The 16715-nt window shown below is 34.3% G+C and overlaps 1 long non-coding RNA gene across 1 annotated transcript in view; it reads left to right on the top strand.

The window, feature by feature from the left end:
* Nucleotides 1–16715, top strand: part of LOC141419661 (uncharacterized) — a 100751-nt gene that overhangs the window by 51081 nt on the left and 32955 nt on the right. The window lies entirely within an intron of this gene.

Below are 16715 nucleotides of genomic sequence, written 5' to 3'. Positions count from 1 at the left end.
TCTGATTTTTACTTCTCCCAAAAGAAAACAGAGAGAAGACAAAATGATTGTAATTCTCTATATCATAGGACCATTGTGAGGAATAATGAAAGAAATTATTATAAAGAACTTCAAAAATATCAAATACTGCCTAATAATACAGTTTAATAGACAACAATGTTCAAAATTCCAGGTTAGTATAATGACTACATTTTAAAGTGATCATTTCAAACATAGGACAAAATGCTAAGTATAAAATTACATGAATTAATTTCTACTTTCATTCGGTCATATCAGTAGAAAAGTCTGACTCATATAGATATTAATACATAGGAACTGTGCAAACATTCAGATCTAATTTTTCATTAGCCACAGAGGCAAGCTTCAGTGGAGCCAATATCCTGAATGGCAAGTTTTATACAACTCAGCCACATTGCTACCAATAAACCGAAGAACCATATGGAAAATAAAAAGAATATACTGTCTGTCAAAGTTGTACAGGACAGCTCTAAGATATGTAAACAGGTATATAACATGCTGGGAGAGGGAAAGTACCAAACTGAGGGGAGCAAATTAATTAGCATGCAGGGAAATCTCTGACAAAAATAGTAGCCCAGAAAGAGATGGATAATTATAATATCAACAAAAGTACAAACAAGTCATAAGTGTCAATCTAAAACAAAATACAACGCACAATCTACAATAGTACTCACTGGCTCAGCAGAACCCAGTGTAATTTTCTGCAGATTCTGAAATCAAACCAGTGGTATCATCTGGGAAATGGCATGAAGTTGGATATGATATACTGAGACAGTCTTGGAAAAATCATGATTTTGTCAATAACTAAGTTTAATTACTTGACACTTCCTCTTTGTAAACAGAGGGGAGCTTTTACATAATGCTAGTATTGGATGCTAAAACTGGTATTCAAGTTACAGGAACCCCCCATTAAATGTAGCTTTTTTATTGTTGTGGTGGGTAGGGGTACATTGTGACATTTACAAAAGTTCTTACAATGTGTTAAATATATCATACTTGAACTCACCCAATCCATCATTTTCCTTCATCCCCCCATTCCTGGAATAGTTTCAACAGATCTCATTTTTCCACTTACACACATATGTACACAGTATTTGCACCATATTCACCCTCCCATGCCCTTTCTCTACATCCTCACCCCTCCCACTGTACCAACCCCCGAGACAGACCTATTCTGCCCTCCTGTTCTATTTTGTGGAAGAAAACAGAAAAAATGACATTTTTGCTTGTTTGAGATATATAGCTACACAGGGAGTTTCCTTGTGACATTTCCATATGTGTGTGTGTGTGTGTGTGTGTGTGTGTGTGTGTGTGTGTGTGTGTGTATTATCCCAACTGGCTCATCTCCTCTAATTTTCTTCATTCTACCTTAGTCCCTTTTCCATGGTGGTTTCAGCCAGTTTAAGACTTCTATATTCATTCTTATATAGGCAGTATATCAACTATATTCAACTTCTTAGATTCCTATTAGCTTTTACTGGTTTTATTAGAAGCTGTGAAGCACACTTTCATGTCTTATACACATGAAATATCATGAAGGAGTCACTCTCAAATGTACTGTCTCAGAAGGTGAAATGGAAACCATGTTTTACCCAAGTATCTATACCCACCTGAATAGGGATGAACAATCAATCTTGCAACTACTCAGAGGACTCTAGGTGGCCAAGATTCACATGCCAGCTCAGCAATGACCAGCTATATGTAGGATTGTGTGCCTAACATTCAGAGATTATTGGCATCCTCATTTTTAGATCAAAAGCAGTCTCAGAATGAGGAATTGATTGGCCTGAAGTTAATCAAGTGGTAAAGAACTGAGCTGTAGACTTCAAGCCAGTCTTCTTTGACCCTTAAGCTTGAGTCTCTCCTCACTTCAGTTTAATGTTGGCAAAGCAATGATGTCAAAAAGGAATGAAGAAAAACAATCACAAGAAACTCCTCTCTGAGAAGGCCTTAGCACTGAAGACTAGATGGCAAAAACACTTTTTTTCCCTCATGATTTAGAGAAAGGTTCTATTTAATATCATCTCTGGCAATATTGACAATTTATAACTAGGTGGTTGCAGTTATTCAGTGTAAATAACTCACTGGCATAAGATTTACCCTCTAAACTTCAAAGGCAACAGGGAGAAAATGCTGCCATGAAGCATTTCTAATTTGTGTTTGTATAAGTCAGGATTCCTAGCAGGAAACACAAATCATTGTAGTTATTTTAAGAAAAAAAAAGATTTAAATCCAGGACTTAAGCTTTTATAAAAGCATTGGAAGCCCTGAAGGAGCAGAAATCACAGGTCATTATTGAAACTCCTGGGTTTAAAAACATGCTACAACATCCAGATGTGATCCAAGGATTAGGAAGCTGCCTCTAGATATCTGCAATGTTGGTTACTTCATCCTTAAACCCTGATTTTTATGCTACACTTTTTTCTATACGTTCTCTTGGCTTTATAACTTCTACAGACCAGCAGAAACAGCCTCTGGAATTTGGCCATGGCATGAAGTCTGCCTTCTAAATCTCTCATGAGTGAATCTAATGGAAAGAAGCTAATTCATATTTAAAAACCTTGTTGCAAAGGAGTCTGATAAATGTGGGTTTTAGTTTCCAGACTTTGCAGAATAGGGTAATACAAAGAAAAAAGTAGAAATGAATGGAGTATTCCAATCACCCATATGTAGCAAGGTGGTAGTGGTTTTTAATTTTATACAGGAAAGCACATCCTAAACAAAGTTTTGTAAAAAACCAAAGTGTTACAGTGAAACTCCTTTATTTCACCATTTTATGCAAGACAAAAAGGAAAAGGATAGAGGAGGAATGAAGACAGAAGACACTGCCTAAGTACCATCCTGGGCACATCACTGCTGTGGTCCAGTTATGTACATAGAAGATAACATGGAAAAGAGCCCAAACTAAAGCATGGTCTTTTTTAATTACTCCATTTTTAAATGCTAACACCCCAGCTGAGGCTTTGTTTTAAGCAGTTGTGAGTTAAAACCCTTAAAGTTATTACCAGGACTGGTGGTAGGGAATACGAATGGACTTAAGAGACAGATTTTACCCATATAACAATTTTGCCATAAAGGAAATTAAATGTATGTATAATTGTGACTCAATATTGAATGTCATCTCATCTATTTTGTGACCTTGGAAGTTGCTTAGATACACAATGCTCCAATAATTTTGTATTATAAGGATGATATCAATATTGAGGATGCACATGGACTTCTATATACTTAGTGTATGTAAATATAAAGGTCCTTTCACTTGGAGAATAAGCCTAGGAACAACCCTTTAGAAAGTTCTAGTGGGAATTTGTAACTTACAAAGTAATCCAATCCATTTGTATCATTAGTTTACACAAACAGATCTTCTTTTAAAAAAAATAGTAAGCCTAATTTCAGAAAGAAATCACTTAATCACTGAAAAATTCTATTCTGGAGGAAAACAATACGCCCTTGTTCATATGGATTTTGAAATTTTACCCCTATAAAATCTGTTTATTTTAATCTTGTATCATAAATTCAAGACTATTGAGTTAATTATAATTAAGGGGAAAGTAGAATCAGTGCGATATATTACAGGCACTGCCATAAACTAATACTGAGTATAAGAAAAATTTGCAAGTTAATGATAGTATATAAGCTCATAGAAATAAGGAGAAAAATTGATAAGACTCAACTAGTCAGAATGAAAGGATATCCATCCACCCATTTATCTGAGGTGTATTTATTGAACTATGTCAAAGCCAATGCAAACGTTCAGGATATAAAAATGAGCATCATACCATTCTAAAAAAGTTCATAGTTAAGTAGGGAAAGCAATGAAGGAAAATGAAAATTAAATCTGGCAATAATGGTGGTATTATGGGATTGTTTCTACGGAATGTAGACTCCAAGAAGATTAATTATGTAGGAAGTATTATAGGGGGAAGTCTACAAATCAACACTCTTGGAGGAAGGAAAGGCTTTGAAACTGGGCTAACAGGGCAAGTCTTCATAACCCCTATATCAAGTCACTGTATGCAGAATGCTCCTCAGTAAAGGATCTAAGTTTGGATGAGGTAGCTCTTTGCAGACAAGTGAAGTTATCAAAGAAGGTTGACAGCTGAGAGCAGTGAGTATCAGCATTCTCAGCAGCTGGGGGAATGAGTCCACCAGTTCTGGAGTAAAATCTGAGTGAAAAAACATAACATCCACAAGTGGTATGATCAGAGAATGCTGTTGGAGTTAGCGAAAAGGAGTGAGCTAACTCAGTGAGATATGGGTAGAAAGTACAAGTTGGGTTAAATCTTATTTGAACAGGTGTTTGAACTGAAACTTGAACTATGGTCAAGAACATTCCATATAACAAAGCATGGAATCACTTTTTCAGGCAAAGGGAAAAGCATGTAGAATGTAATGGAGGTGAAAGAGCAAAGCATAATGAGAGAGGAAAAATTTAGTCAAAGTAGAAATTAGAATAAATGTTAGAGAGAGAGAAAATGAGACTGAAGAAAAGTATTGGGAAGGGATTTGAAAAGAGCATGTAAAGGGGACAGAAAATATAGAGTTTTGCCTATAAAGAAATCTAGATCAAACAATAGTTTTAAAGGGAATAAGTAATAAGGTTTTATCTGAAGAAGAGAATTCTGTAGGCACTGAGGATGGGTAATTGGAATAGAAAGAAACCAAGGACAGTACAATGGATTTACAATCACCTGAACACTAAATTATGATAATGAGCAAAAATGGTTTTCAAGGAGAGAGAGAGAGAGAGTCTAACATGAAATAACTGAAACATTCCATCATACTGACAAGAAATAAATTAATCCCCTCCTACCCATATATGCTGCATACAACACTATCCAGGAAGTACAAGGTCCTTTCTATTTTTAGTACCAACATTAAATAAAAACTGTTAGCATTGAGAAATCCACTAGAAACTTTGAACATACAAATGCTTGCCAGTTCAGACCAGAGAAGTGGGTTTGAATGGCAACCAACAATAATCAGTCAACCTTACAAAATATCAGCTGATATATACGTTGATTGTTTCTCATTCAGTGACAGGTAAACCAGGTAACAAAATTCCACAGCATAGGATACAAGATTCTATACTGGAGTATAACACTTGAGAACAGAAAACATATGCTATAAAATGAACTATTTTACAACTTCAATAAAAATCTAAGGAAAATAGTCTTTGAAACAAGATATAAGATATGAGCTAGCACACAGTTTGACAAGAAGATCTGATGGCAAATAGATAGTTATTTATCCATTAAATATATATTTATTGAGGAATCTTTACTCCCACTTCCTGCATGGGGACCAGAAAATGTTTGTCCCTTTCCCCCCATTTCTCCTCACTTCTATCCTGTTATACTAAATTACTTTCCTAATAACTTTTTATTACTTTCAATACAAAAAATATTTATTGAGTAATCTTAGATTGGCAGAACTAAGAGGCAGATTCTAAAACAAGGATTTATTTTCATGTGATTCTTTCTAAGAAAGAACTCCTAGGCTCCCAGAAAACAGTGTTGGTGAGTGGGTGGTAGAAGCAAGCTTCCAAGTTCAGCCGGAAGTGCAAGTTGCACCTCCAGTATTCTCCTATGAGTTGGTATTTGATTAAAGCTCATTCAGAGTAGCTATGTAAGCTTGTACACAGTTCTAGCTCTCTGGTAGTTCCAGTAGTCAAAGGGTAATTCTCTGAAGAGAAGCACAGACACCACGTAGTTGTCAGAATCAAAGTACACACTAGCTCGAGTACAGGCACAGAGAAATGGTGGAAGGGATCCTAAAGGATTTGAGCACCAATTGGGAAACCACCATTGGGGTAGGTACTATGACTATAAGGGTGAACAAGGAAGACAGGGTCTCTTGTGCACCAATAAACCTTCATTCTAGACTGGGAAATGCAGATAATAAAGAGACAAAAATTTAAACATGATAAGGATAGGTTACATAAATATGATAAAAGGAATTAGCATGTAAAAAGAAAGAGAATGATGGGGCATCCTACTTTATGTTATGGAGTTATGAAGGGCCTCTCAAACAAAGGGATATTGTATAAGACACTCTAATTTAAAATCCTGTTGAATGTGTATTCACACACATACACATATATATTATAATCTCTCTATATACATATATATATATATATAAACATAAAAGAAAAATGTCAACTTCACAAAACATGAACTCCAAGTCCAACACAGCAAGTTGATTGGAATAGTGACTTAATGCCTGTATTTAATGGCCACATATATGAGGACAGTAAATAAAGCTTGAGATCCATGAAGAATGGGGGTTCAGATCCCAAAAACAGGTACAATTGCTGAAGGGGTATACCTTCAATGAGTAAATTAGTAAAAAGTTTTAAGGATGCATATCTGTCTTGGCCATGACTTTATACAGAACTGTGATTGACCACCAAGACCCCTTTTTCTTTATTTGAGTGGACTAGGGATCTATGGCCCAAAAAACTCAAGATGAAAAATCACATTATATGATCCTAAAGTGAGAGTGTCCCTGGGTTCCTGAAAGAAGCAAATACAAATTCTCACTAGAATAATGCACTTGAAATACTGGCACAAAACTCTGAAAAAACATTAGCTCACAGAAATCACTAAATACACAAGCAAAATGGGAAAACTGCGAACTAAGAGAAACAATAAAGTACAAAATCAGGCACACAAAGATGGAAGATTTTGATATTATCAGATATATGTATAGGACTGAAAGTATAACAAGAAAAATGAGTTTATAAAAATTACCAGATAGGTATGAATCAGAACCTGTTAAAAGTTCAAGCAATGAAAACTGTGGCAAGGACAATGTTTTATGTTTTTTTTTTACTTCTTTTATTCATACGTGCATACAATGTTTGGGTCACTTCTCGCCCCTTCCCCCGTCCCCTCCCTTTCCCTACACCACCTCCCACTCCCCCCCACCCCTCGCAAAGGCAATGTTTTAAAAGATAATGAATAAAAACATTCCCGTCATTGCTTAAAATAGAACACTAATCCTCAGAGTTTATCCCCTATAGGACCACCACCTTCCAATAGTACCTTAAAATGATAAGCCTCAAGAGAAGTTTAAAAAGGAATAAAGGATTAAAGGCATATTGGTGCATGCCTATAATCCCAGCACTTGGAAAGCAGGGGCAAGAGGATCACAAGTTCCTGGCAAGCCTGGGCTACATAGTGAGATAACCTGTCTAAAAAAAGGTAAACATGTGGGTATACTACATAAACATTGAGTGTATAAAACAATAATAAAAGTAGCATCATTTACTAGGTGGAATTTTAAAAATTCATAATAAAACTGAAATCCTATAACAGCACTTAAAGAGCAAGAGAGATGCTAAGAGTATTTTCTAAAGTCCTGGTAATTTTCAGGTATAGGCAAATTATAAATTAATTTTAAACTTTTATAATTATTACAACCATTGAAAAAGTAAAAGCAGTCCCTGATTACTTTTAGCTCAAAACTGATCTGGCTATAACAGCAAGACCAGGGTTTCTGCTACTGAGCCTGAAGAATCTAACAGAACATCAGGGTCAAACAAAGGCACTCTAGGATCAGGATGGACTGAGACAAAAGCAGAACCAGTTTGTAATCATGTTTCAACACAGGAAAACAATGACCATTGTCCAAACCACAAACATGACCAAATATCTTTCATTCTAGCAAATATAAACAACTGTTGCTTCTTTACATTTTTCCCAGACTCTTTAGTTCTTCTTTCCTTATAAAACATTATTGTTTCTTAGTCATAGAATTTGCCCTCCTTTCTGATAGTATGCCATCCAGAACAAAGACCTGCTTTAATCCACCCCCCAAATCCTCCAAGACAAGCCCAAATCCTAAAACAAACCCCACTTAACAGGAGAGTTAGTCAACTCTCAGTTCCTCAGGGTGCACTGTCTCTTTCACAGCCACAACAAACCCAACTCTGTTTGACTACAGGTATACTGCTGGCAATCTTTGGCTAGAGAGCCCTGACAGCATACTAAGATTAAAAATTTAAAATAGAACTTAATTTCAGCCCACTAGGGGAAAACATTGAATGGTGAGGAAGAAGAGGAATTTGAACATTCCTACTGGTAGAAACAAAGATAAAAGAAATAGAAAAGAAAAGATTAGTAGAAGACATAAAGTAACATTGAAAAACACAACCAAATACAGCAGTGATCTTAATGAACGTGAGTATATAAAATTGTACAAAACATAAGAAAAAGTTGTCATTTTGTATGAGGAAATCTTTAAAGAGCAGAGAAAGCATTAAAATAAAAAACTGATAAAGATGAAGTAAAAATAATTGAAAGAATGCTCACATATCTAAAATAATATTGGATAAAACTGAATACAAGAGAAAAAGAAGTTAACTAAAAGCAAAGTAGAATTTGTAAATGTGGGTGAAATATTCACATGGGACAGATTTTTACTTATCTTCATGTGTGTGCTCTCTACTTCTTCCATTCCAAAAGCAATGGAACCTCAACTTGGCACGTTGTAGCCCCATATCAAGACATTTCACAGCCTCCCTTGCAGCTAAATGTGGATGTAAGCAAAATAATGCAGGTAAATAACAAAGATGGTAATAAAACTCAAAGCCATGAAATTAGAGAATACTTAATGAGGAAGAATCATGGAAAACACCATAACTATCTTTAGCTATGTGAAAGGCCACCTGGAAGAGGGCATAGGTTTGTTATGGCGTCACAAGAGTGTACTTACTCAAAGAATTACAAAGAAAGAGATTTCAGTTTAATGCCATAAATATATCAAATATTTAAAATTTCTAAAGCAGGTTTGTCAATTTAAAGTTAAAATGGACTCCCTCAAGGGTTTCAGACTAGGTCTATAGAGTTTCTCATTAGGAATATTGTAGAAATAAGTCAAACATTAGATGATTGGTTCTCCTAAACCTCTGGGCTCACTTCCAAGCCTAAGATTCTATCACTCTTGCTGTTTAATTTAAAGTCCATTCTTCAGAATGGCATCATGATATAAGAACCAAATCCTGATCATCTCTATATAAATAGAGAACACTATTAAATAGAGAAGCAACTTCTCAGAAAACTCAGTCTCTACTATTTTTTTTCCTATAGAAGAGCACTTCACAGATAAACCAGTTCAATACTCACAGAACTGTGATCCCTTACCTAATGTCATTATGTTCCAAAAACACATTGTGGGATATATTTGGGGGGAATCACTCCAAGGAAATTGGATAACGTGTAGTGAAACACTTCTCTGAAGTGTCAGAATTTTCTATTAAAGAATGATGACTTAGTTAATTAACTGTATTAATGGTTAATGATTCAGAGGGTAGATGGTTCCAACTCTAAATTAGGAATGGCATCAATGCTGACTTTCTTCTCTCATATCTTGATATAATTTCATACACAGTACAGAAATGATAACATCCCTTCTACTCCTTGCCATGAGACTGAGAAGATTTTAAAAAAAGATGAAGCACTAAAAATGAGGAACATTAAAGTTGACAAATTAGAAACAGTATAGTTCTCTTATCATTTTCTCCAGAATACCAATTTTTCTCATCACCCCTCCCCTTCAAAATATGTGAAACTTCTATCCATGTACAAAATTAATTTACATAAATATAAACTATAAGGTAGCTAAACTCACTTTTGACAAAATCCCAACTTGGTTTTCCCATAGGTCTCAATAAAAGTTTGTCAAATGATTTACCATAGTCACACTATTCTTCAGTATGTGGAGAAGTGTGCTTCACTTCAAATAGTTAATGGTGAAATAAACTTGGAAAAACACTGAGTTTAAAAAAGATAAAATAGAGGACCTTAATATTTGCTATTTAAACTTTTACAAACTACTTCACACTAAAAATAATCAAAATGGAGACACAGAATACAGCATTTTTCAAATTCATTTTGGTAATAAAACCCTCTTTTGTTAGAATAGTTAGTTACTATCTCCTATGCCACATTTCTGGTGCTGACCATTTTGAATAATGCAAGTATATTTTGTTACTTCCCAAATACATTTTGGCTGATTTAACAAAAACATTATAAATACACTTATGAACCAGATATTATTTGTTGAGTCAGGGAACCATTCCTTTTTCTAAGTCTTTCGTGTACCACTAGGGCATAAAGTCTGGAAACTACATTTCCCAGACCTCATTGCCTGCAGGGTTTCAGCTAGATCTGCCAACAAGAAGCACCTGCGAGAGGTTTGGGTAGCACTAGACAAGGAGAGCATTATTTTCTCTGGCAACTGCATCTAGGAACTTGGGCATCCAAAGACAGCAAATTTTCTGCAATCCACTCTTCTGACTTTTATTCCCCTATCCATCAACAGTGTGTGAGCCTCTAATTCCCAATATTAAACCTCTTCCTGCTGGAAATACCTAGAGAAGCTGCTGTTTTCTTGACTAAGGCTTAGCCAATGATCTAAGAGGCACAAAGAAAAAAAGTAAGGGTGAATAACAATATCCATAGGCCCTTTTAAAGGGAGTCCTGACAGAGTGATTTATAGTCAGGGCTAAAATTTGACAATTGGATTAAATGCTAAGATTCAGAAACATGGGCTCAGTAATGGAACAGCTGAGCAAACTCTGCTGAACATCTTCCTTGTTGCCAAGATAAAACAGACACAAATAGATTCTGCAATGTAATTAGTGGAATTTTTCAACTTATAAAAATGATTATCATAAATATTCTAAAAACCTGGACAAGATGTCAGACTCCCCCTACACACACCCCCATCAAATTAATGCGATCACAAACAAGATGATAAATTAGGCAAATGTTGAGCTTAACAGTCTAAATCACTGCCAAAAGTTAGGCTTATTCTTATAATGAAAGACTCTGGTGGCTATGTTAACTAATGATTCCTTTGCTATTATTTTATTTCAAGAATTTAATTATTCACAACCTCTCATATTTTAGTACTTGCCAACTATTTTAGATCCTGCAAATGTTGCTAAACATGGGCCCAGAGAGCTTAGAGAATATACTGAAGTTTTCCTTAATATAGTCACAGAAACAAGTCAAATCCATCACAGTCGAGTTGTACAATTTTGCTGCACAAGGAAAAGTAAAACCTTTTAAGATTTTGAGTTTTGAATTGCAAACATATAAATCACTTGTTAATAGAATCACTTTAAAACTTAGGTAGGCTCAAAGCCATCTTTGTAACTTGAGTTTTTGCCCCACATCATAGGAAAATATTAGAATTCACTCATATCTCAGAGTTAATATAAATTTTGCTATATATTTAGGGGATTTTTCAGAATTTTTATTGTAAAATTATTTGTCTTTGCATAATTTATTTACTATTGGACATGACATGTTAGCAATCATGTTGTATACTTGAGAATTCTAGCTTAATGAGTGAATACAACAAGTGTTATTATTTTCAAAGATTGCCAAAAATAACAATTAATAAACTTAACCTTAGACTGCTTTGTAGACATTCAATAAAATGTAGTTTTCGACCCTGCAGTTCTTCTCTTCATATTTTAGAGCCCATAGCCCTTCCTCTTTTTTTGTATCTCACATGTTTCAGAGGCCTTTGAGAAACTGATTGATATGAAACATGAGACCATCAATAAATAATTTGCAGACTAGGCTGATAAAATGAATTCGTGCAGTCATTGAACAATTAGTTTTCTTCTTCCTAATCTGAGCTACTTAGAGGGGAAATGAAGATAAAGAAATTGATTTACAATTCATTTAGAAATCCTCCTAGCCTCTGCTATTGTCATGTAAAAAAAAATCTCTCCACTCATATATCCCATGGGGCAGAGGTGCTATAATTCCCACCTGGCTACCACCTGACACCTTGGCATCTTTTTTTCTTTTAATTTTATTATTCATATGTGCATACAAGGCTTGAGTAATTTCTCCCCCCTGCCCCCACCCCCTCCCTTACCACCCACTCCACCCCCTCCCTCTACCCCCCACCCCCTCAATACCCAGCAGAAACTATTTTGCCCTTATTTCTAATTTTGTTGTAGAGAGAGTATACGCAATAATAGGAAGGAACAAGGGTTTTTGCTGGTTGAGATAAGGATAGCTATACAGGGCATTGACTCACATTGATTTCCTGTGCATGTGTGTTACCTTCTAGGTTAATTCTTTTTGATCTAACCTTTTCTCTAGTTCCTGGTCCCCTTTTCCTATTGGCCTCAGTTGCTTTTAAGACACCTTGGCATCTTCTGGCCACTTCTTTTCAGGCATCATCAGGTCCAGTTTGGCTAATGAGTTAGAGGGCAACAACAAGAGTCTGGGGTTCAGAACATTCTTACTATTTGGCTGGAAGTACCTAGTTAGGCTGAAAGTCCTTCCAGCTGACACCACAGGCCTTTTCTGCTATTCCATTAACCTTCTGTGAGAGCAAGTGTTTTGATCACTGTTTTCTAGGGTAGGACAAATTGGTTTCATCCACTAATAATCATCATTTTTATAAGATGAATGTCTGAGCAGTACTGGTTTTAATGAAAAATGCTATTCCTCTCCATCAATTTATTCATCTTTCTAGCACAATAGAAGTTGACACATGCCTGTCCCCTTAAGAGAGGGAACTTTTATCAAAAAGCTCTTTGGTCCACACACTGTGTAGGATACATCATATACATTCTAATTTAATTATCATAAAAATTCTACTAAGTAGGTACTTATGTTGTTCCTATGTATAATAAAACAGCAATGTTATCAGTTTGCAAGTAGCCATTTTCCAATCCTTTGTTATAGATCCAAACCCTCATACCAAAACCCATTTGTGTCCTACTACATCACCTACTGCCTCTGTTTACAAAGTATTTTCACATCAATTATCTCTTTTTACAACAAATCCAAACCCATCACTTTAAAGGGAATGGGATTTGTAATTAAAGTATTAATTTTTAATTAGCTTTTTTCAATGTTCTTAAATAAAATGTACTGCATAGACTCCACTAGACTGTCCATTAAAAACCTGTAGGCTGACAGAGTACATTCTAGAGTGATTTCCTTCTGAACCTTATTTAGTCAGACATAGAGGAATTTCAATAGTCTGAATCAAGAAAAAAGTTTTGGCATTCAGCAAGTCAAGGTGTTATAATGGACTCATAAACCATTTCAAAAAAAGCACTGTAGTACTGGAGATGTTAAAAGAGACATAAAGAAACAGATTTGATGAAGTCTATTTTTAAATTATTATTAGTTGATGAAATCAATTTGTGCTATCCTGGAAGGCAATTATCAAGAAGGCTGTTCCCTCAGAAAAGCAGTGAAAATTATATAAAAGACCAGGAGGCTATCAGTTTAACAATTTTATATTTATTATTAAAATTATTTTATTATACACATTTATAGTTATGTGTGAAATATGTAAACATATCTTATATGTATATTTAAATGGTTACAGATAATGAAAACTATACCAAGCAATAAAAAACAAAGGAGCAATTTCTCTTAAGTTTAATGGAAAAATATGATTTCCAATGTTACAGTGAATTAAGTTTTGACTTGTGGATAAGGACATTAGAAAAACATTTGCAGGTATAGATGGGCAGACAACATGTACTATTTATGTGCAATTTCTGAAGGAAGCATCTTGATATTTTTCAACTTACTGAATTTAAGTAAGTAAAAGTCTAAGAAGGAAGAGAACATGGAATAAAGCATTGGAAAATTATCAAATCAGTCTTAATATAAAAATGGACAAATAATTGTTTGCAATAGAGCTATCAAACACAACACAAAGGTAAAAACCAACTTTAGATAGGAATACCTTTAGTGTCAAATATATTAAAACAACAATCTAACACTGAAAATACTTTTAACAAGACCAACAAGAAAAAGGGTATGAGTAGGGAAAGTATGTTAAAAGGCTTGTCTCAAACACAAAGGAGAGAAAAGCAAAAAATGTTATTTGACCACAAATGATAAATACAAAAAATAGGTTACGGAATAAGTGTGAAATTAATGTTAACTACTAGAAAAATTAGAATCGAAAATAATTTGCAATTTCATTTTTTTTAAAAAAACAAGATCCAAAGCAAAACAGATAACATAAAAAACAGGTTATAAAGAAAAAAAATTAGTTTATATATAAATGAGCCTTCATGAAATTCTGACCAAGCTCTATATGTGTGTGGATAGGACATATAAACTGTATACCTTTTCTTTATGAGAAATAGAAGTCAATGCCAGTCTTAGGAACCTCCATGAGTTAGTGTTGAATTCTAACTCCTTTTTCCATCAACTATCTTTCATTGTCTCAAAGTAAGTCCTTCCCTCAAAGAATGTACTAGACTCACTTTCCCCTAAATCATATGTGCTACCCAGGTAAATGAAATGGTTCCTTAGCTGTCCTCAATCCTTTGAGTTGTGTGTGTCTGTGTACACTGGGAAGAATATATGAGGCTTCAGTTTTTGTTCAGTTAGCCCCCAGTTTTCATCTCCTTTTCACTTGTACCCTCTATTTTACTGATATGAATGTGAAGGCTTGTGTGATAATCCTCTGAAGTCCTAGGAGAGCAGATTGCAGTCTGTACATATTTCATCTTTAAAACTATTCCCATCTGCTTTCTTATTCCCATGCTTTTGTTCAAACTTCTCATCCATTATTGGATGTCACATCATTACTATTGTCATGAATTTTCAAAAAGGTAGTAGAGTTTCAGGACATAGAGAGGACAAAAGTATGTGCTTACATCATTGTCTTAAACCTGAAGAAATTTAGAACTCTCTTTTAAGATATCTCTATTGTGATGAGTGACGTTTGCCATTATTTTTAAGGTGAGGCTCAGCTTTCAGTCAGTTTGACTGTAGTGTCTCTATCTTTTGTTAAGTTCAGATAAATTAAATTGATTTTCATTTAAAACTATGTGTACATTTAATCTCATTGTAAGTAACTCAGTATTTCCTTTTTCCCTTCCTATTTCTGCCCTTCTGTGTATAACCATCTATCTACCCAATCTACATACACAGAAAGATATTAGCATCAGAAATGAAGCTCACCAATTATAACAATTTCTCTACTGGATATTGGGATATTGTTAATATGTTTCTTTTATTTTCCTCCTTGTAAAATAATTATATATATATTATAAATGAGAAAATTATTAAAATAAAAAAATCTGAAGATATCCTCTCAATTGGCAATTTCACTTAGTGATTTATACAAAAGAATAGCAAATTAACTTCTAAGGATGTATGCGCAAGCACATTTGTAGCAATTGATTTTTCTATTATAATAACTGAAAAAGCACCAGTAGATGATTAATTAAATTATGGTGCAGAAAATCAATGAGCTTGCCCAGTCACTGAAAACAGTGATTTTATACACACACACACACACACACACACATATATGTACATACAAGTGTAAATGTGAAAAGGCCTATTACAATATAGTGCTTTCCGTGTTTGTGAATATATTGAATTCTAGAATCATAAGTAGAAAAATTTTAGCTAAAGTATTGTCAAGGTAATAGCTTGGTTTTCTCTTTCATGCTTTATTATTTTTTAAATAAACATGTACATGTTAGTATACATGTGTTACATACTCAAAGAGTAAACCTGTTCATAGTTAGAGTGGGGAGAACTTGAGAATGTATATGCATGCTGGGATAAAATGACATTTATGACCCTAACCAATAGTATTTTGAAAGATGCTGACACCTTACTATTTGTCTTTACAACGTATTTTGACTACTTAATATATGAACATTTAAAATTATTTTTATAAGGAGGGAGGGGTGGGGGGCAGGGGGGACAGGTGGCCCAAACAATGTATACACATTAGAATAAATGCAAAAACAATTTTTAAAAACTAAATAAAATTATTTTTATAAAAGTACACATCCTACTATTTTTCTTGCCATTGTTTTTCCCTTAGCAGTATGGATATCACTAAACATATTCCACCCTATTTGATGTGGTTAAAAACACATGGAAACCCAAAGTTTTTGTTGTACTAAGTAGTATCTATTGAGTATTTTTGACAACAATACCCTTTCTTGTGGAGATTGTATCTTCTAAAAAGCAAGCACACTGAAATGATCTATAGCAGTCACATTTTTTAGTTAAATTGCAAAAGTGTCACATAATAAGTAGTAGGTTGTTTGCATATTTGTATGTAAAATGCAAATATTAGTCTTAATGGTGGATCACCAAACATGAAAAGGCTTCGTAACTATCTGTTCCTAAATACACACTTTAGTAATGCTATTGCTAGTATCATAGTCTCTAAATAAATGTGTTGATCTATGCTTTCTTATTTCTTCCTTTTACTTGTTATTTATACTACTTATTTTTTATCATATAGAATTACACTCTGTACCTAAAACATCTCATATGAACTGACAGAGGTAACTTTATTTGGATTCAACTGTGGGGCCTATGAACTTGACCCTAATAAAAGGCCTGAAATTGTAAAAACATTCTTATGGAGCACAGTTATATGGCTCCTTTCAAAATGCCTGCTTGTTTGATTAACCTGGGACATGATCAAAATTTTCCTGCCAAGACTTTGAGCCACAAATGTGGAACAATTCTTCGTCCTTTGAAGGAAGGTTGGGGATTAGAGAAGAAAAAGGTTATCTCACTTTTTTTTTTTAGTATACATCTTTCTCCCCAACCAGGCTGAGTTTTATGGCAGGTGCTAACTTATATTTACATTCTTAAGACTTACCATCATTTGTCAGGTGTTAGTTCTTATTAAGTTTTTGATATAAAATA

The sequence above is a fragment of the Castor canadensis genome, chromosome X, assembly GCF_047511655.1.
Source record: "Castor canadensis chromosome X, mCasCan1.hap1v2, whole genome shotgun sequence".
Lineage (NCBI taxonomy): Eukaryota > Metazoa > Chordata > Mammalia > Rodentia > Castoridae > Castor > Castor canadensis.
Note: the sequence above shows the minus strand (reverse complement) of the source record. Positions and strands in the feature narration are given on the sequence as shown.